Source organism: Myotis lucifugus, unplaced genomic scaffold, assembly GCF_000147115.1.
Source record: "Myotis lucifugus unplaced genomic scaffold, Myoluc2.0 scaffold_8, whole genome shotgun sequence".
In the NCBI taxonomy this organism is placed as follows: domain Eukaryota; kingdom Metazoa; phylum Chordata; class Mammalia; order Chiroptera; family Vespertilionidae; genus Myotis; species Myotis lucifugus.
The window spans coordinates 2,413,722-2,436,810 of NW_005871056.1; the positions used below are offsets into that span (position 1 = coordinate 2,413,722).

General features: G+C 40.7%; 1 protein-coding gene across 2 annotated transcripts in view; it reads right to left on the reverse strand.

Annotated features, from left to right (window-relative positions):
- The window catches only part of PLCL2 (phospholipase C like 2), a 162,206-nt gene extending 139,117 nt beyond the window's left edge, over nucleotides 1-23,089 (reverse strand). Inside the window, exon 1 of one of the 2 annotated variants that reach the window (XR_002827955.1) lies at nucleotides 22,814-22,888. The gene's annotated coding sequence lies outside the window, so the exon portion shown is untranslated. Of the gene's footprint in view, nucleotides 1-22,813 lie in introns of both variants that reach the window. The other variant, XM_006083663.1, reaches the window with a different exon arrangement.

A 23,089-nucleotide genomic window follows, 5' to 3' on the forward strand; every position in this document is an offset into this window, starting at 1 on the left:
AAGTTGATACACTATATATAGGGTGTCCAAAAAATGTATACACTTTGAATAATTATAAAGGCAGTGTTTATTAAAATACATTTCATTTTCAAAATTGAGCTATCAGCTGTTAAAGTGTATATACATGTTTGAGACACCCAGTATTTCCAGGTTTTGCTACCATCATATTTTTATTAATTTCATCATCATCTGAAAAAACAAGCTATTTTTATGCTCAGCATAAAAAAATGTATAAGAAGCCACAACCTGGGATACATTTTAATCCCCAGTATCTCTTCCCTGAGGCTGTCTGCCTCCAGGAAAGTCAACGTTTATCATTCCACCAAACATGCCGTGCTATACCATTCACCAATCTTTCCTCCCTCTGCCTCGAAGTTCTCCTCCACCAATAGTAGATGCCGCTGGTGCCCTGCCCCACTGGTGCCTTGCTCTGAGTGTTAGCTGCTAATAGCTCTCAGCTAATCCTGAAATGTTATGTCTCCTGCCCACAGGCAATGATTGACTGACAAGAGGGACGATAAAAAGAGACGTAAGAGACACATCAACCAATTACAATATGCGGGATCTTATCTGGACCCTGAATGAAACAAACTATATACTTTTAAAGACAACTGGATATCTGAACACTGACTGGATATTTGATATTAAGGAATTATTGTTAATTCTAAGGTATAATAAAGATATTGTGGCTTGTATAAATATACTTATGAATAATATGGTATCAAGGGTTTGTTTTAAAATAATGCAAGATGAGAATAAGTGGGTAGGAGTAAAGAGGAAACAAGACTGGCCCTAGCAGGGTGACTGAGTTGGTTGGAGTGTCGTGCATACATCGAAAGGTTGCAGGTTCAATCCTCATCATGAGAGGCAACTGATGAATCAATCAATCTCTCTCTCTCTCTCATATCTATCTCTCTATCTCTCTATCTGTCTATCTCTCTCCCCTCCATACCCCATTCCTCTATCTAAAAAAGAAAAATCAACAGAAATAGAAACATATCCTTAGGGGAGGATTTTTTAAAAAAGAAAAAGATTGACCATGAGCTGAGCTGTTAACTGTTGAAGGTGGACAATGGGTACATACGGGTTCACTATATCATTCTCTGTAACAGAGAGAACCCACAAAAGGGAGAGGAAATTAAAATATACAACAGGAATCACAACCTGATAGTGCCAAATCAGCCCACAAAATTAAGTATTCACTTATATTTGCTTAAACATTATTTGGAATAAAAACTAGAATAGACATGGTTAAAATAAAAAAATGTAGTGATAACCCATTAAATGTGTTTTGAAATAAATGGAATTGAAATAGATTAAGTGAATTGATACTCGTTTCTTTCATGCAGTCATTATGAAAATAGGTAAAGAAATTGAAGGGCATGGCACCGCAAATGTTAAGTTCGGACTCCTGCCATTCTATGCCAGTACAAAAGCAGTCACTAACACTTATTGACAGCCGTGCTTTATATGTATGACCTCACCGTAACCCAATGAAGTCTATCCCGTTATTATACCTATTTTAGAGAGGAGGAAACTAAGGCTAGTAGATGACCCAGACTGGATTCTCACCCAAGCCAACTCACTCCAAAGCCTAAGCAATAAGCAACTCCTTCCAAAGCAGGGCTCTGTGGAACTGGCGCCATCAATGACCTAATGCAACAGCATTTGGGCTAAAGAGTCCAAATGTGGTACATGCTTCAAGCATCAGACTGGAACCACTAGGCTGCCTGTCCGGTAGTCAGAGAAGTCATACATTAAGCTGTACATGCTCTTAAAAAACAAACTGTGCACTTCTCCAGGATGCTCGTGATCCACGACACCAATGACAGGCTTCTCTAGTTCATATTCGGTCTTACGAAGGTAAGCCTTTCCTAGGTGAAAAGCCTATGCAAGAACTAAATTCATAATCTAGGCCCTTTTAACCAAGTAAGTAGCCATCTTTTCAGACTATCATGAAAAACACACACACACACACACACACACAAACATCAACAACAGGAAAACTTAAAATTATAAACTGACAAATTTTGAAAGTATGATCATTAGTAAAACCAAAATTTCAAAATTTCCTTTCATGGCATAGAGCTTGGATAAAATATATAAATAGAAAGGAGAATGAACCAGACACTAAACTAATGGTCAAACTCATTTTCAGATAAGAGCATGTGCAAATAATTCATCTGAGTTGCCAAAGAAAGGAAGCAGGACTCAGAAGTTAAAAGGATGATCTCTTCCTTCAACTCGGCAACAGGGGGAAAAACACCCTCCAAGTGACCATCAGCTTTCCCCTGGCCTGCAACCACACGGCTGTGTTTTAGACTGGGTGGAGCAGAGTAAATAAACACAGTTTCTATTTTTAACATGCTTTTCCTGGCCACTCTGAAATTTCCAAGTCACAAAATTATTGCCTGTTATCTTTTAAAGTAGATTTTTATTCAAAGAATGTAGAGAAAACTAAGATTCAGGAGAAAACATAGAAATTCCTATCTGAAACGAATTTAGTTTAGAAAACAAATTATATAGAAAGTATTGTATATTCACAAAATAAGCTAGAAAGAATGCTTAAAAATATTCCCCATTTGCATATACTCAAAATAGTAAATCCTCTCAAACTCTGTAGAATACGAATTACTGATGTTAACATAGTAAAATTTTAATTTTAAAAACTCAAACTTTATTAAAATTTTGAAAATGAATTTCTTGGCAAAAATTAACAATACAATAAATATAAACTGAAGGTACAAGTTACATATTAACTGATGAAAAATTCTCTCCAAAATTTAAATTCACAGTATGCTCAATGACTTCTCTCAACTTTACTAAGAATAATAGATTGGAAGTAAAAATAATGTATTAATTTGTATATTCCACTTCTTACTCATACATTTAAGAAAGAAAATAAGGGATAGTCTGCATACATCAAGGCCAACTTATCCATTGGACAGTAGGCACACAATGCTAGGCCCACAATATTTTTAGGGGCCCACAAAATTTCTTTTCAAATCAGAAGGAAAAAAGGAACCTTTAGGCTGAATAAAATGTTTTAATCTGTAATATTAGATTTGTCCTTACACTAATACTGTTGTAAAATTTAATGTTTTATTTAAATAGAGGAAGAAAGCCGCAAGGAGAAAAGGCCCATAAAAGTCAAAATGCAGGTCTGCGACACATAAGTCCTGCCTGTCCCGGAAGCCTCTGTAGGTGGATCTGGATTGTGTTCCTCAAAGCAGATGATGGTTACTGGTGCCCTGGCGGGACGTGGAGAGTGATAGGCACCTGTCAGCAACTACTCCTCCATTTGCAAGGTTCCCTCCCCTCTCAGCTTCCTCCCTCCAGTCTCCCCCAGAGATGGGGGCACAGCACTAATAAGATCGGTGTATGTTGTCTGAGGAGGCTTAAACAATAAGCTAGAGCTACTGCCACAGCACAGTCTTGCTCTGAATAAATGATTGGTTGTTTTTTAAATTTCCGATGTCATTGGAAATCTGAAGAAAACTTCTCAGAAGCATGTGCACATACCCACAAAATTGTGCACACAATTAATGCCATCACGGGAAATTCACTTCCTTCACATAGATTTTTAAATTTTGTAAATAATACTTCCCAAATTCATTTCAAACGCAAAAATTAACTGGCTGCTTCTGAAATTAAATTGAAATAAATCTAAACAGTTCAGGTAAAACAGAAGGATACCATACACTAAAAGAAAATTTCAATTAGAAGGCAGTTACTTTACTTTTGATACAGAAGTTAAAATTGGGTCCTGGCGTATGACAGTCAATCAACTTGGACTTCCAGTTTTTGTTTTGATAAAAGGCGAGTGGTGCCAAGTAGAATCACAGCCCTCTTTGCCAGCAGCTAGGACAGGCTGTGTGAAGAAGTGTAGCAGTCCCCTAAACCTTTTCCAATCCCATTCACTGTCCCTCACTCCCTGTGCCCACCCTTCCCCCCGCCCCCAGGGCCTTCTGTAGCAAGGATAGCACCACTGGTGCTGTGTGTGTCACGGAGAGGATTCAGTCTTCATTCAATGTAGAGCTGTCAGGATGAAGATAACCTTCAGTAGTTTTTCCTGGAGTCTACAAGCTTCTGCCTGCAAAGAGGCTGCCACGGCTGTGTACTTGGTTATCTGCTTCCAGGCAGTACTTCCAGGGGGGCATTTGGGCAAAAGCACTCCTGGTTTTTCAGCAGCATCCATCAGGGTGATGGTGAAGCCTTGAACTGTAAGATGGACCTCACTCAAAAGGCCAGATCATCACCAAATAAGTCATCCCATCAGGAAACTCCTCTTGGTTCAAACGGGGTTTTCTCTTTCTTAAAACACACCAAAACTTCTCACACACACTCTTCTCACATCTGTCCTCAATGTTAACCATATGAAATCCATAGTCTGCTTTTATTTTTTTTTATTTTTATTTTTTTGGCAAATCTCTTTCCATGGTTAAGGAGTGAAAGTCATGGCCATGGTTCTTACCAAATTGTCCAATGTCTTTTAGGATTACTGGCTGGCAGCCTTGACAAAACTGAACAGGGACACAGAAAGGGACACGTTCTCAGGACACATGGGACTTCTAGCACCTCAGCAGTGAAGCCAGATTAGCTGCCCCATCCAGAAGAAGGGATCAGGGTTTTCTTCCCCTCACAGTTCTGTGTTTCAAAGAGAGCAGTGGCCACTCCACTTTGCAAAAAGAGATCACAAAAGATGAAGTCTCTGAAAATGCACACACAACAGATGAAAACCATCGGGTGGTTGTGATGAATTTCAACAGCTCACCCAGGTGCAGGCTAAAAGGACTTATCCTGCCAAAACGTGCTTTAAAATATTAGAAGAAATGTCAGCAAGCTTGAGTCAACTCTTTCCTTCTACACTCAGCCACAGAACCAACCTGACCGCGTGCCAGAAATAAAGCGTCCCCGGGTCTCTGGCATCTCCCACCTGGATGTATGATACACAGCCTGCCTCATCACAGCTCTGGCCTTGCACACAGCTTGAGAACTCGCTGCTGGGCACACCAGAACACTACTGAGTCTACACTTTCATTGGCAAGGACTTTGCTGTACAAGCATATAGGGGTTTTGTGTCTCACCACATTCAGTGACAAAAGTAAAATGAAAGGGCTGGAGCTCCAATGTACTTTGCTGCCTTTAGCATTTTCCAATATAGGAAGAGCTGGCTGTCCGTGATCATGGGACACAACGGGCCTGCTTTAGCTACTGTCGAAGGGGAACTAAATTAATTCCGTAACATGAAGGTCACTCCAAAAGTGACTTCCATACCACGCATGCTATCACTCCATCGCACCTGATATTCACCTTTAGCAAGATGGCTAAAGAATATCCTTGGCATAAAAAATAATTTTTTTCACACAAATATTCCAAAACAACAGGAAAGAAATCAATGAGGAAAATATTATAAACCACAGATCCCAGAGTAAGAACTACTGTCCTAGTCTAAAAGCTGATTAGAGTTCAAACTGAAAGCTTAGAAGAAAACAAATTCTTCATGTAGATATTACCCTTTTTCAAAATGTTTAAAAATTATCCCTCTCTGGCTCACAAATGTGGTTTTCCCTAACATTTTCTCTATAAGAAGCAAATGTTTTTTCAGCCAGATATCAATTAAATTTTGCTTTGCAATTTTAAGTGAACCAATGCATGGCAAATAATAAGAGACTCTGAAACATCAGTGGAGGTTGAGGACAGAGGCATATGAATACCTACTTACTTGTACAATTCCCTCTAAACCACTATACTTAAAGAGTTAAATCATTTTAATTCAAGTCAGCCCATGCTCTTGCTATAGAAATCATGTACTTACCTAATTTTAATAGCAATGTATATCAGAACTGACCTCTTTAAAAAAAAAATAAGTGCAAACATTTTTCTAATGAAAGAAGAGCTTGCAATAATTTCCTAAGCTTCCCAACTCCTTTAAAAGAAATACTCTCTCTTTCAGTCCAACTGATTCTTTGACCGGAAAGAAAGCAGAATGGATGGTGCCATGTGCCAAGCTAAATAGCTCCAGAAAAGGACCAGATGGAGGGTGGGAGCCGGATAAGAAGGGGAAGGTTGGATTTGAACACACTGCAGTGGAATGTGCAGTGACATGCTAGAGGAATGCTGAGTAGGCAGCTGTCTCTTGGACTCAGAGGGCAAATCTGAGCTGGAGACATCCATTTAAGACTCATCAGTGAATGCCTAGTTAACTACAGCTATGGCTCTGGAAAAGCTGCCCAAGATCAGGCCTGGAATAAGGGAAGGAGGCTTACTAACTCTCTGGCACGGTGAGCCCTGATGACCTTTGTGGTGGGAGAAGGTGGAGGAGAAAATATAAGGAAAGGAAATGGAGCAGATCACGGCCGCTCTCAAGATACAGCTGAAGAGAGAGCTGAAGAGGAAGGACGAAAGGTTACTGCTATCGTTCTTGTTTTTTTAAGAACCTGAGCATGCTTATATGATGATGGGAGAGACATATGCACAGAAGTAGCAGTTAAAGATACAGGAGGGTGAGGATGGGATCTGAAGCACAGGGACAGTGGACTGCTTGACATGTCTCAAGGCAAAGGCTGAGGTTTCTCTAAGAAGTAAGAGATAGCCCGGCCAGCATAGCTCAGTGGTTGAGCACATACCTATGAACCAGGAGGTCTAGGTTCCATTCCTGGTCAGGGTACATGCCCGGGTTACGGGCTTAATCCCCAGTGTGGGGCATGCAGGAGGCAGCCAATCAATGATTCTATCTCATCATTGATGTTTCTATCTCTCTCTCCCTCTTCCTTCCTCTCTGAAATCAATAAGAATATATTAAAAAAAAAAACACAGAAGCAAGAGATAAAACCGTATGCTAAGAATGGTGAGAGGAAGTGACAGGATGCACGTCCACAGATTTCCAGAGTCAGGGATGCAGACTTGGACCAGGGAGTGGAGTCTCTCTCTCTGCAAAGCTCCCTGGCTCAGAGGAGGAGTCTGTGACCCTGCAAAGCTCCCTGGCTCAGAGGAGGAGTCTGTGACCCTGTCCTCGGCAGCCCCAGCTTCACCCTGAGCCACACGGCCATGGTGAAAGGACTGCCCCAGCACAGCTGGCTCGACACAGCCCCCACATTCTGAAGGGTCCTTAGTCATCCGGAGCAGCACCTTGCAAGTAACAGGTGGCCCCAGAATGGCAGGCAGCAATACTGTTGCTTTCTTGGAATGACAAATATGTCTGACTTGCTAAATAAATTTAGTGCAAAATTACAATTTTTTTAAACTTCAAGGACATGCAGATGGTCTGCCTTATCAGCGTAAGCAGCAAAGCAGTTAATTTTCCTAAGTAATAGTAGGCCAGAGGCGAATGTTCAAGGCATTAAACATCAGCTCCTTTCACAGCAGAAAAACAACTCTTGGGTTTCTCAACTAGCTAAACACTTCACCACCTCAAACGAGTACTGCCCTAAGATTACCCTTTGATGATGCCGGGTTTCTATTTTTGTGTCTCGTTAATTAAGTGGGTGAAGAATGAAGTGCCACGGTCCCAATTTACACGTATAAAATGTGTGAAGATACCTGAGGAGCAGGGAGAGTGACAGGAGGCCTGGGTCCAGAGCTCCACCTTGCTAATGTTTTGAGTGACCGTGTGTAATTTTGTACACGTGGCCCTGAACCTTTTCACCTATAAAATGGGGCCACCGATGTTGTCTACAGCACAAAATAGCTGTGAGAGTAAACTGAGTTGTTAAAAGTCCCTGGTAGAGATTAAAGAACTATGCAAATATGATGCATGATTAGCATTCAAAGAAACTTTTTTTGGTTATGAGTATTGTTACCACCATCTTATGTTTTCATAACACCTTGGTATAGGAGTTTTAAACTGCTTTCGAAACATTAGGGTCATTATCCTAATAAAATGAGTAGATCAACATATAGCTTTATTTCAATTGACAGAGAATACAGTAAGCTATAAAGAGTTTAATCAATATTCTTACAAGTCAAAATACAAGCTAGATATAAAGTTCAGATCTGTCTTCCACTGAATATCCTATGGAAAAAAAAAGTGATTTCATTAAATGTTACCTTTTTCAAGTCACTGAAAAAATATTAAAACTACACAAATAACGATATGTAAATTATTATTTCCTTAAGAGACTTCCTGAATTCTTCTCTGAATTTTTACCTTGGTCCAGGTGAAAATGAAGGTTATCTGCTTTAATACCACAGTCCGCCTAACAGAACCTTTCAAGGTGCTGAGAGTAAGACCTCGGTGGCTCTATCCTAGCGGTAACTAAAACAATCATGCCAACCGACCAGCTCACAATGCTGAGAAATAATAAAAACTGTGGGCTGGGGGAGAATGTGCAGGGCCCGGGTTCAGCATTTCAATTAGAAATGGTAAGCATATCAAAGCCGGAGGGTACCGAATAAAAATATGAAACCAAAGCATGATATTCAAATAAGGTGGAGCAGGGAGTACTGAAAACAACATTTTCAATTATGAATGCTAAAAGAAGAAGAAAGTATTAAATGTGACCTTTAAAATAAGACCGTTTTTTTGTTAGGGTTCTTCAGAGAAGACAGGGAGTAATTTAACAGATTTATGAGCAACCTTGCAGGAACAGCACAGATCTTTCTCATGTAAAGAATCAAATCAACAGTAAAATAGCAGAAACTGAATCATTTAGACAAACAGATCAGCCCAAGATCTATGTAAGTTTCACTTACCCTATCGGTTATGCAAAAAGTACTCACCCACATGCCCAAGAGATATAAGAAATATGGCAGACAAGCATTCATGTACTTCCTACATCAAAAAGAGGAGAAAGCAGTGACCTCTCAAAATTTAACATTTCCATCAAGCAGAGGCACAAACCCTAAATCAGAACCCAAAACTCTTGACTTGCAGCTTCCGGTCTCCACAGGCCAGCTCCCTGACCACTGGAACTGGAGTCCACATCTCGGGTTTGAACCACTGCAGAGAAACTCCGGGAAGTCAGCCTCCCTGCCTACAGGGGACTTTTTTGTTATTGGTTTTAAACAAGGCCCCACTAGTCTGCTCTGTTCAGACACAACAGAAAAGCCTAAGGCTAGATTAACAGTCCTCCCTACATAGGAAATCGGCCCTCTGTGAATGTAGTGCTCGACTGTACCCTTCACTCTTGAGATGTTCCGTTCTGTTCGGTTCTCACATCCATATGCCAGGCTGACTTTTGTGTGCTGTTGTTTGCACAGTGGCAACAGCTCCATTGCATGTCTTGGAGCCAAGCTTCCATCCACCACTAAAGTGAATCTGCCACTGGAATTGTGTTATGGAAGGCATCACCTCAACAGCAAAGAGATGCAGAGTACTCCAAAGCAACTGTACCTTTCCTTACACCTCTGCTCTCCTCTCCACCACCTTTAAAGCACAGCCTCCTAATCAGTGTGCCCCAGTGGATTACAAACTGGCCAGGATACTGATCCCCGCAACCTCGCACCTTCCATCCCTGCCCTTGCCATAGTAGGTGAGGACTCTAATCACAAGCAATCTCTTCCATCCAGCTGTATTATGTCATTTTTTTACCTGTAGCTTGGTGTGGGAAATTTTGAAAGAGTTCTTTTGCAGCATAATTATGGATCGAATGGCCCCTGGTGTTCTTAGAAATGGCAGGCCTGAGAGTTGCCAAATTCTATCTGGGAACAGGTGCTTTTTCATGCCCTGTTACTTTGGTGACATCTCCTAAGCCACCTTCCTCCTTGTTTCACCTTGCAATCAGTAATGAGGAGGCTAGCAGTACAAATGCGCTGCCACAGAGAGGGCACTTCCCATCTACTTCTAAGCAAGGTGCCCATGGAACACTATGTGTCCTATTTCTACCACTTTGTTTAACTTTCTTGCTGCTAGACCCCTCAGAGGAGCATTCATCAGTGGCAGCTATTCTCTAGGACAAGGGCTATTTACCTGCTTAAAAATATTTTTCAACAATACTTTCTTCCCTAACAAAGATGGGTAAGAAGATCTGGCTAATTATGCCATGGAAAAGGAAACCTCTCTGATTCTTTGCTTGGTCCATATCACTGAGTACTAAATTTTCACAAAATGATGCAGAATTTCTCCCCTAAAGAATATTAAAATTCATTTCCACCATGCCTCACAATGATAAATCAATTAATTAAACTACCTATTAAGATTATGTATTAACATATGGGTCCCAATAAGATTAAGAACACTTCCTGCTGATAAAGTGTGGGTATTCCTTCAGTCTCTAGAGACCACAGTCTCCAAAGATGCAGCCTGCCCAGCAGACCATGCCCCTTCCTTGGCACCGACCTAGAATAAATGGACAAGCTTCTCTGCTAGAAGAACCCCCCCATGTTAATTTGGAAGAGGGGAAAAAATTGACCTGAAAGAATAAATGTGAACATTGATGATCTGATAACAGAGCAACCAAGTTGAGGAGAAAAGAGTACACACCAAGTATCTAAGACTAGAAATAAACAACACTGATATTTTCATGGCATTGCTTTGCAGCCAATAAAGTATTTTTATAGATGCTTCGGGAATTCAATGGTCATTCCTCCTGACCGCAAAGGTCTGTGTGGCAAGAGGAAAATGCTGTACAGCATTCAGAAAGTAGACATTCATTCACCCAAAGGTCATGGCATACCAACCCAGACTGTCAGCCCACTATAGAGTGGTACACTGATACATCATGCATTAGTCCTCTTCCTCCCAGCATAAATTACTTGTACAAATAGATGTGTGTCTGGCAAGTGTCGATTTATAATCTTCTATGAGTAAATAGCATTTCTGCTACATGCTGCCACCTGAGCACAGATGAGGTGGTTAAAAGAAATGTGGGGACTCGATTCAGCCAAGTTTGAAATGTACAATCACCTTTCTAGAAAGTGTGCTCATGCCTCAGTAAAATTAGTTCTTTCTATAATATACTCCTCCTGGGAAAGTTCTCCCTCCATGATGTATAATGTGAGGGGCAGACAGATGTCTTTTCTCTATCAGGGATGGCAAAGAGCCTAGAGATGGACCAGGAGATAGTGATTGCACAGTGATAATTAATCTAGGTAGATTAAGGCTCAGGATTACCAACCCAGGGCCTTTTTGATAACTGGCAGGACATATTCCTTTACCTGGATCAAAAATACATTCTTATGATACAATGATTAATACACAGGGCAGACCATCATTTTCACATATAAAATCTGTTTCTCCAAATTTGACTGTGACATTTTTCCTCTTCATCAGTATTTTCTATCCCCTTAGAAAAAGGTAACTCAGCTACACCTTGAAGGAAAAGTCCCACTGAGGCACCTAAAGGTTTAAACCCAACCCCCTGCACCACCCCATCAGCCACAGGATCACCAACTGTCACGTGCAGGATTCTGAAACTGCTTGTTCCATGTTATTGAACAGAGCTGAAGGGGCAGTCAAAGATCCACCATGTGAGAAAGGCTTCGTAGCTGTTATTGATCCTGGCTACACTTTAAACTCTGAGGGTTAAGAAACCCTTGGGAATTCTGATTTAATTAGCCTGGAGTGGATGTGCACATTAGTAAGTTTTCGAATCCAGGCAATTCCAGTGTGTCCTGAAATGCCCCATTTGAAGACTTGCTGTTTTCCCCACAAGGTGAGTGCTGAGTAGGGCTAAAAGCGCTATACTGACCTCCTGGGATCCGAGGTAGACTGCTAGTCAGCAGTAATCAAATAACTCTTGCTTTTGTCTACAGACCTGGATAACTGGTTTCTGTTTTTAACTGCTTTTGAGACCAAAAAGCACTATCTAGAAAGCTGTCATGCAGAGAACAGGTGCTCCACAAATAAGTGTTCTCAAAGTTTTGTATGAGCAGCCCACTTTTTAATATTAAACCCTTTGAGAGCACCTGCAAGGATTAAATCTCTCAAAAATTACACCAAAACAAATCATAAAAACTCCCAGCAGAATCACAACAGTGTAAGATGACTTCAATGACCAAGACATCCTTCATTACTGTGTCCACTTCCCACCTAGGTCTAGCTCCTATGTGTTTTCAATATAGTCCAGGAAAAACACTGTCCATGCTACTCCAGCCAGCAGCGCCTCTCTCTACCCACTCCATCACTCGGCTCAGGACTCAGTCAGGTCTCACCATGGCACAGGTGCTCCAATGCAGCAAAAAGGTGTTTCACGTGTTTGTGAAAGTTTCATTAGTTGGCCTGTTTTTGAACTTCATGTAAATCATACAATATGAGAGACCATAAAAGAATTGCTGATAATTAGATTTCACTAAAATTAAGAATTTTTGGCCATTAAAAGATGTCATTTAACATACCAGAAAATGTAAATAAGTCCTACAAATCAATTTAAAATAAATAAAAACCCAACTATTTAAAATGGGCAAAAGAGCCTGGCCAGTTTGGCTCAGTGATTGAGCGTCGACCTATACACCAGGAGGTCACGGTTCAATTCCTGGTCAGGGCACATGCCTGGGTTGCCGGATTGATTTGTAGTGGGGACCATGCAAGAGGTGGCCAATCAATGATTCTCTCTTATCATTGATGTTTCTAGCTCTCTCTCCCTTTCCCTTCCTCTCTGACATCAATACAAATATATATATTTTTTAAATGTGCAAAAGACTTGAACAGGCATTTTACAAAGAAGAATATCCAAGTGATCAAGAAAACATATGTAAAAGTGCTCAATATCATTAATCTTCAGGGCAATGCAACCTAAAAGCCACAGTAAGGTACCAGTACACAACCATCACAAATGGTTACAATTAAAAACAACATGAAGTATTAGTAAGCATTAGAGCAACTAGAACTCATATAACCAGGTGGCAGTGTAAACTGTTTTAACCAGTTAGAAAAATCACATAATACTTACTAAAGCTCAATATACACAAATTCTATTACAGAGCAATTCTAATATTATTTTTAACATATAGAAAAACATCTCTGGGAATATACATAAACCAGAGATAGCTTTGTAGTAGCATACAGATCTCTTTCAACAAATCATCAAAAGTTCCAAAAATAAACACATCCTTAAAACTGGTATTAGATCAGGAATTCTATTAATTCTAATATGAAAACACCTGAAAAATTCTAGTAGTATCTAATATTATCTATTAGCAAGGATTAATAGAAAGAAACCCAAGCTATTTGCTGTATTTCCTTCAAGAATAAACATTAAGCCATATTAACTATCTGAAAAATTGCATCTACTATGTCCACAGGACATCAGAGCTTAGAAGGAAGATGGAAAATAAAAGGTATCAGGAAACCATATGGAGAGAATCATACAGCTGTGATTCTAATGGTAGCTGCAAACGAGGTCACTTATCCCTCTGTGGCCACACTAATTGGTTGAGAGCAACAGAGGCTTCATCAGCAATGCTCATAAAAAGCAGCCTAGCCCTTCCTGGGCATTTTCAATTTAGAGAGGAGACACCTGCTACCCATCAGTCTTACGAGACAGGACCCGTGTCAACCTTCCACTACATTATTTGATTTGGTTTTAATCTTTACTATTTATAAACAGAGTCTTCAGAGTATATGAATGCACCAGTATAGCACATGTACACATACAGCTATCTATAGCAAAAAACAAGATCTCAAATATAGCTGTTTAGAAGACCACATCTTGTTCTATTAATACTCATATACTGCAGTATTACATAACTATTTTTTTCAATTCTGTTACGCTAATATGCAAATAAAAGAACTCAACCATAGCTAGGAGCTAAATGTACTAATCAGTATGGCCTTGTGTATATCTAATTACGAAAGAATTTTACATGATCCCTTTCATTTCTAAAAATCCCAGAATTTACATTACAGTGGGGCCTTGACTTACGAGTGTCCTGACTAACGGAGTTTTTTGAGATACCAGCTGTCTCTCGGCCAATTTTTTTGCATTGAGTTGACAGAGTAATTTGAGTTAACGAGCTCCTTAACGAGCTCGGTCTCGGAATGAATTAAACTCGTAAGTCAAGGCCCCACTGTATTAATCACTTTTAAATCCAGCTGCTTAGTTTCTGGGGTGTTGTTAATATCTGCTATTTCCAAATCAGTTTCTTACTATAATCCAAGAAGATACTTGAATACGAATTTCATAGAAATCTGTTGTAAGTATTAACATATTTTATAATGTTACTAGAGGCCTGGTGCACGAAATTTGTGCATTCAGGGGGGTCCCTCAGCCCCACCTGCGCCCGCTCACAGTTCAGGAGCCCTCAGGGGATATCCGACTGACGGCTTAGCGCTGCTGCGGAGGCAGGAGAGGCTCCCACCACCACTGCTGGCTGAGCGGCGCTCCCCCTGTGGGAGCACACTGACTACTGGGGGGTAGCTCCTGCATCCAGCGTCTGCCCCCTGGTGGTCAGTGCACATCATAGCGACCGGTCATTTGGCCATTTGGTCAATTTGCATATTAGCCTTTTATTATATAGGATTATTATAAAGGATAATTACTTTAAAATTCCAAAACAATAATAAGGATGGATGTTACACGTAAAAGCTCACCTAAAAACAAATAGTTACTATTATCTGTTTTAGCTTCTAGGAACCTAAAATGTATATAACTGTAAATCAAGTTTTTGCTAAAAAAGAAAAAAAATGGAAAATGACCCCGCCCCTCCTAAAAAGTTTTCAAATCAATCAAATAAGAGTGGAGAGGTAAAGGACAAAATGGATTTTTGTTGATTAGGAACATGTTGGCTTCATCCCAAGATTCAGCCGCAAAAGGCTAACTTTTCCTAATTAAAATTCAGTCATCTATTTTAGGACTGGTAGAAACTGCTAAGATCAAGGAACCAGAATGGCTTGGGAAAGTAGGAGAAAAAGGAAAAAGTCAGAGATACATTTCAGAAGATGAAGTAGAAAGAGGTAATGAAGCAGTTCAAAGTGTGGGCTTTCAAGTTAAACTTGGTCTGAATGCTGGCTCTGCCTCCTACAAGCTCTGTGACCTTGCTTGGAAATACCCAAACCTTGAAGAGTGGGTTTCCTTGTCTGTAAAAAGGGAATGATGATGGCTCCTGCAAGACTGTGGTGAGACTTGCATGAGATGATGCAAACAAAGCATTTCTTAGTAACTCTTCCACACCCAATCCTTAAATTGTAGCAAGAGGTAGAATTTCTACCATTATATTGCAAAATGTGTTTAGGGATTAAAGATCCTACTTCTGCAACTCCACCTATACTCCTTATTTATTTTCTTTTTTATTATTAACTAGAGGCCCAATGCATGAAAATTCGTGCAAGAGTAGGCCTTTCTTCCCTCAGCTGCCAGCACCGGCTTCCCTCCGGCACCCGGGACCCGAGCTAGCTTACCTCCAGCCCTGGCTTCATCAGGAAGGATGTCCGGAAGATGTCCGGTCTAATTAGCATATTACCCTTTTATTATTATAGACAAGATTCTAAAGCACTCCCAATGAATATCTTTTGGCAATCCAATGTTAATGGCAATGAAAGTTTAAGTAATTCAGTTCCTTAAAAAGAAAACAAAACAAGCAAAAACTATAATCCCTTAAAGCAGGGGTCCTCAAACTGCGGCCCGCCAAAAACATCTATCCGGCCCGCCGGGTGTTTTTGCCGCCGCTGTGTGCATAGGAATTTGTTCATAGTTTTTTTTAAACTATAGTCCGGCCCTCCAACGGTCTGAGGGACAGTGAACTGGCCCCCTGTTTAAAAAGTTTGAGGACCCCTGACTTAAAGAAACTAGAAAATAGATTAAATGCTTTAACAAACAGTAAAGGTCTCTTGCCATGCTTTTTAAACTTTGATAGAACATAAATCAAAAGAAATTTTCAAAGGTCTACTCTTATTTCAGGGGCACCAAAGGGAACAGATCATTTATATTAACATCTTGCAAAACAATTCTGGAACCAACCAAATTCCTGGATCCAACTTTAAATGAAGGTATTTCCTTCCCTTTGATTGTTTCCAAAATTATGTACATGAAATAAATTTCTTCTTTGAAGTTCACAGCCCATTGAGTTTTAAATTCCAATCAAAACCAGGGGGAGTTAAGTCTAAATAACACCATCGAACTCCTAAAATAAATTGTATCATTCATGCCCTCTTATTCATCCATTGCACATTTATTCAACAAGTACCTACTTACATACATGCTTTCTGCAAGACATAAAACTGGGTGTTTCCATAAACTGAAGGTGAATAAGGATTAGATGAGTTACCTATGTGGCAGAAGGAAATGGGGCTCTACAGGGACACAAGCAGAGTGTGGTGGCTGGAAGGCAGAGAAAGAAACAATTCCTCCTGAGAGGTGGTTAACTGAGGAAGACCTTGAAGGTGACTGAGAGAGGAGGGAAGCATTGGAAGCTGAGAAAAGGAAGAAACAAAGGCTAAGTGTAGGCATAGATAGCAGTCTCCTGGAGTTCCCACACGGGCTGTAACAGAGTTTGTAAAAAGCAGATAAGTAGGGTGGCCATATAATTTATCATCCAAACCAGGATGCCTTTGAGAGTGAAAGAAGGCGCTATTAATAATCTTGTCAGGAGGAAAGGTATAAATCTGGATTGCCTGGGCAAATCAAGACACATGGGCACTTGCTGGGCTTAATGAGACTGACGGACAACAGCCTTTGACCATTTCGCTGAGGCTATTTAGATATGTGTACAGTTGTTGGAGGCTTCAGATTTAGAAAGACACCGAAACAAATAATTCTTGAAAGCATCTTTAGAATATGTCTGGGAAATTTCTCTGGGTATCTTCTGCATATTTCAAAAGACAAAGCTTCCAAAGTGGGCATGGCAATGTTCATGATCTCCAACTCGAATGGAGCTAAGTGAGTTTGCTCATCTCAGGTAAACTCTAAATAAGAGAAACTGAAGAAAAAATACAAAACGTAATAGGTACTGCTTATTGAGTTTATCATGGGCCACACACTGCTCTGAATATTTCACTCGTATCATCTCATTTCATCCTCACAAAATGCGCTGAGGCAGGATTTTACTCTCTGTTTTAGAGATGGGACACAGACTTAAATATCTTGCCCAAGGCCACGCAGAAGGGAAGAGAGGGAGCCAGACTCTGATCCAAGCTCCTAACTCCACATCCTCTATTTTTTCCCACCAGTCTTCTGCCTCCTGACTAATGCAGAAAGGTAACATGTGGGCTGAGTTCGGCTAAGACCCCAGAGTACAGCCCAGCTGAGTTTATTAGTTAGGATACATTTTGCCTAATTATTCCTGCCATGTGACCAAGCACTGATGGCCAGCAGGGCACCTAGCCACCTGCCCTCCTCTGCCACTTGGAATAAGCAGTTGCCAAGTGTCTAGCCTGCGAGCTGGACCATTCGAACAATTGTCACTGGTGTTCAGTTTCATCAGTTATACACTTTGCGCACCCTGAAGCTATAGAATTATTCTGACACGAGGAAAACAGGTACTGCTGAGACTTCCCTGGGGGCTCTGACTTGAATTTGAGTCACTGCTAATACTCTTATGCCAAGCACAACCCTCTCAATTCATCATTATTATCAGTAGGAACACAGTTTCAGATCCTGTGGCCCACGGGTAAAAATAATTGAATATCCCCTGCACTACAGAACCCTAATAATGTAAAATAAAAAGGTAGCTAAATTAATCCAGGGGTCTGGTACATGAGTAAGTAATGACAACCAAAACTTAATAAGGAACAGAGTATCTGTTCTTGGACATACATGCATAAAACAAAGCCTGAAGAGAAAATATGAACGTTCACACTTCAGTTACATCTGCATTTAGGTTGTAAATTACATTGCCCTACTTTGTTCAATACTGACGCATGGTTAACTTAAGCATTAAAACAAGAAAGGAAAAGAATAAAAGAACAGTCTAGTTTAGACCCCTTGCAGAGCGCACAGAACTATAAAAGGAACCAAACAGATTCTGGGAGAGAGCATTCTAAGAAAATAGCTGAGTGGCCGAGATCAGCAATAAAAAAAAAAATAATAATTTCCTGTCGGTTGTCTATTTGGATTTGATGAAAAACAACACAAGTCAAATGTAACTGTTTGGAGGAAAGGCTGGGAGACTAGAAAGGGAAAAAGCAAAAGGGAACAAGTATTTTTTCGGGTATGAACATTCATATCCTCCGAGTACTTTTGAAAACTGAACTCTGAATTGTGACCAAAGCTCTCTGTGTGGCTGAGAGATGCAACCAGACCCTGGCCTTTCAACAGTTATCCTGTGTGGCCTCAAGTGCATTAGTACAAAGTGAAGTTGAGAATTGCTGATTGGTCATTAGAATTTTCTGACCTCGACGATCCAGGCTCCTATCAATCCAGACAAATTCACTTTGTGCTCCTGTTACTGTTTGTTTAATATTTATGATAGGCCCCCAAGTTTTCTGGGCATGCAGTTGTCTTTTCCCAATTATTAAAAAAAAATTTCTGAAGTCAAATGCAGATAGTATATTTGAGATCCAATTAAAAGTATAGTTACTGAGTGCTTGTTATCTGTGCAGAACTGATAAATACAGCCCAGCTTTTGCCTGCAAGGAGTCTAGTTTATTTAAACCATGAGCCAATCTAATATCCATACGTGCATTTTTCTTATTTTGTATAAATATGTATAATAAATTCAAAAAGCTCACTTACTGCCCACCTTGGGTGCTCAGCATCAAGACAGAGGGATATATGTTGGCATAAAGGTAATGAAGGTGTTTCTCCTACATAGCATAATACTATGATAATGACCATAATGATATTAAGAAAGATAAGAGCTGCCACCTTGGGCAAGGTCAAACCACTGGTCCCAGTGAATCTGACGAGTCTGGTCAAGCAGCGACAACAGGTGATTAAACAGCTGCCTGGTTATACTATCTGTCAACTTCTTCTGCCAGCAGAAATAGAGTCCTTTTCCCCCTCCAATGTCCCCTACATTTAAAGAGGAAAATCAAATCCAGTGTTCCAAATTACCAAGGCTACCTTAATTATATAGAAAATTTAAAACAGCCAGTGTAATTTGGGGGCACAGCAGAGTACAGCTGTACCCAATTGGGTATATCAACCAGCTCCAACACCTTGGCCAAGTGGTTAACCTCTCTGACCTCTGTTTTTCTTCAGCCTACGTGATTGCTACGGGGCCAAGTCAGAAAATTACATTAAGTACTTTTCATGTGTTTTGCATGTAGTAAGTGTGTAATAAGTGGCAGCAGCTGTTATTACTTTTAAATACCAAAACAGTGCAATAGCTATATTTCCTACCTATTAAAAAAAATACCTAAGATCAAAGGTTGCCATGGTCAGGGGGTGGGGGAGAAGACTACAAAGGGACTGGGGGAATTTTTTCAGGCGATGGAACTGTTCTATATCTTGATTGTGGTGGCAATTACATGACTGTGTGTTTGTCAAATCTCAAAGAACTGAACACCAACAGAGGTGAATTTTTACTTTATGCAAATCATACCACACTTTAAAAAGTACCAACTAAAATATTCAACTAGTTTTGATTAAAATAAACAATTCAAATATATAGACACTTTAACTTCATTTATTTGGAAAATTAAAAAGAAATCTGAGGCCTAAAATGCTACTTCATATTTTTAGAACAAGCTCCCAACTTAAAGGATTCAGCTATTTGTAAAAAAAATGGATGTTATCTGAACAATTAACCAAGTTAACTGTTTCAAAATAAAGTGTGCATTGTATTGAGTGGTGTGATGAGATGAAATATTGAAAGAGAAAATGAAAGTGATGTTTTCATTCACTAAGATTACTTAAGATGACAAACATAATAATGGCTCCTTCCCTAAAAATCTAGTCATGGGCCTTTGCAAATAATGTAAAAGGTATAACACTATTTTCAATAAGCTAAGGAAAAGTAGAAAAGTACGGTGACAAGTTCCATGATTTATTGATCTTCTCACGGTTCTGTACAAGGTTCTACACGGCTGCTTACTCTGAATTTTCATCAACACTGTTACCAAAAACAAGGAGCTCTTTTTGGATAAGATCTGTGCATCTACTTTGGCAGAAATGTAGTTTGACAACAATTTCTTACTCAACACCACATTCACAAACCAGATGAAGTTCAAAAGAATTGGTTTTAAAAGAAGATTACAGTTCTGGTCAGCCCACAGTGTATTTCTGCGTATGTCCTGCACCTCAGCAATAGAGCCCTTGCCCACTGCATATCACATTTAGGCTGTTAGTTCTCCCTTTGATTTGAGGATTCCCACCTGAGAGGGCTGTCAAGGGTGTAATGAAGATGGACGCGAGGAAACACGCATAGCTCACAAGCTGGACATTTCAGCTAATGCAACCCCGTAAATTCTGGTCTCTGTTCCCTAGCTGGCATTTACTCCTGCCATCTTCTCACGCCCCCCAATCACCACCTTGCTTACTAATCTACTTCCGCCTCTACTATTCTATCACCTGACTGCATGCATCCCTTATATTCAAAAGCAACATAAGAAAACCCAGGAAGGATGTCACTATTGCCTTTCTACATGGACGTTCACTAAGCTTTTTACTATTTTTTAACAAAAGTGAAATATGTCTGCCATTCATGTGACAAAAATGTGTGTGCATTAGTCATTGCTTTATAAAAGTTGATGTTAAAGTAAAAGATCTCTTTATTTCTGTTAGTATGTTGTCTTGATGCTATTATGTTTTTAGAAAATACCACACTAAAAATCTTGATTCTTCAAGATACCAATTCAAGGGGAAACATACCAACTAGTTACCTACTTAATTCTTTCCTAAATCCAGGCTTGATCAACTTCAAACACTACGTCCATAGTTGTAAGGGGTGTTTAAGAAAAATGCAAGGTGAACATAGATGCAAGAAAAGGGAGTCAATTGAGTCATCTTAGGAGGTGCAAGTCAATGAATATTATATGAGACGAGTAAATCCAAAATAACCCACTTTAGAAATTAAGAGACCTTAACAGAGAAAACTTGTACTTCCTTATCATTCCTCTGTTTATTCAGGAAGCAATCTAGTGAGGCCTTACTATATCCCTGTCAATGTGTATCTAGGAATACAATTGTAAACAAGAAGCCAAACTGCCTTCATTAGCAAGAAGAAAAATGACAGAGAAATCTTTGAAAGTTTAACATTTCAAAACCCAGTGATTTCTGAATAATTAATCATTTTCCCACATTCTTCTCAGTCTCTCCAATGAAGAAATGACATCTACTGATGAGTTCTCAATTCCACATATCAGAAATATTTGGCAAACCGCCCTTCCCAATCCCCCAAAAATGTAAAATTAAAACACCTACTATTTTAATTAAGTCACACTACTGTAAACACCAATAAAGTTTGAGTTATTTTAAAATATAAAAACATGTCCCTCCAGAAAATTGGGGGTGAGGAGTTAAAATTAAGTAGGCTGGTATCTCTCTGGAATTTCCCCCCCTCAAATTTCATGAATGCCACCGTGCAAAATCACCACGAATCTCTGGTCAACAATAAAAAACAGATATGACACATAACTCTGTCAATAGGATGGGTTATCACGCACAGTTGAAAGCAACTTACATGGAAACATAAGGTACAGAGTAAAGGGAACTATGAGTCACTAAAAGCTAGGTATGCACAAAAATATATTTTACTGTCCTTAGTTAAACTCGGAACGCCTGCTGCAGATAGTGAATACACCTGAGCTTTAAGCCCTTCAATTGTGCCCTTGCCCAGACATAAACTGTGCAAACAGATGACAAAGCGAAAAGCAGTTTCACAACTGCCTGTTACACAGAGTAGCGAGGTGGTATATTTCACTAGGTTACTGTATGAGCTGATAACACCATCTTGCCTTGTACTTAGAAGATTGCTGTAGGTCCAATTAAATTCCAAATACCGCCAGCGCCAACTCTTTCCACTGTGGCCCATTCTGTCCTCCTCCCCACCAGTCATCAGCCATAGGAAGGGTGGGTGCAGCCCTGTCAATGTGCTTTGCGGCTGCTCACTGTCCTGGTAACGCCTTGCTTTTCAGAAAGCAACATTTTCTTATTTACTCCAAACTTGAGCAAAACGAGCTAGTCTTGCCTAAGGCTCTGCTCTTCTTAGCTCATCAACTAATTTTTTTTTTTTCACTTCATGTCACGAGAAATATTTTTACACTGCTGACCAAAATGTAATACAAGAATGAAGCCACCACAAACTCAGGAGTTCCTAATATTACGTCTGGAGCTTAAAATACACAAGACCACCGCTGACTTTTTCTGCTAAATATCACAATGCAGAAGATACCAAAACCAAGCAAACTGCCCAAAAGAACTTGCACAGAACTGAAGGCCAGCCTACTGCAGCAAGAAAAAGACTAAATTGTGCAGAACTATAATCTCTCAGAGCTTTTGAGCCTGAGAAAGCGGAAATCTGCATAGATGTTCAGAACCAATGTCTCCGTGTGACTGAGTGATCAGAGACTTTGCAGCCTCCAACTACAACCGTTTGCAAAAGGCCACTTATACACAGGTCAGAAGAAACCTATTAAATAATCTGTTCAACCGCCTAGGATTTTTTAAGAAAATGTCTTCACATCATCGCTGTCTTGAACATCAATAGAAACCATACAGGGAGTCTGTTACCAGCCAAGGCTACCCCAGGGGAACATGTCCTGCCCTGCCAGGTACAGGCCATAATCCCAGGCCAACCCTGGGAGAGGTGACAGTCCCAAGTTCAACTGGGAATGTCTGAACACAGCTCCCCCTGCACATTAAGGAACACCTCGCCAGTTCCCCCAAATGCATTTGCATCCAATCCCTGCTCCACCATCCCAAGCACCCGTGCACCAGCGGCTCCCGTTAGCCACGGGCTCCTCCAACAACCCCCTCCTCCCGGCACCACTTCCCTCTTGGAGAAACGGACCCCAAGGACGGCTGCGGTGGGCGCTGAGCGCCCTTCTCCCACCTACCTTGATGATGCTGCTCCGGCGGGGCAGGCCGCCCGGTTTGTTTTCCCGGGGGAGGGGGCAGGCGGCGGGGGTCGGGGCGAGCGCCCCGCCGTGCGGTCCCCTGGCGGGGCTGGCCCGAGCTTCGTCCCCGGACACGCCGAGGCTGCAGTCTCCGTTGGAAACCCCGCCGCTGTCACAGCGCGCCAGTCCATGGCCGAGGCGACCTCCCCCCGCCGCCGCCTTCCCCGGCTCGGGCTTTCAGGGCGCCCTTGGTGCCGAGGGCCGGCCCCGGGGAGG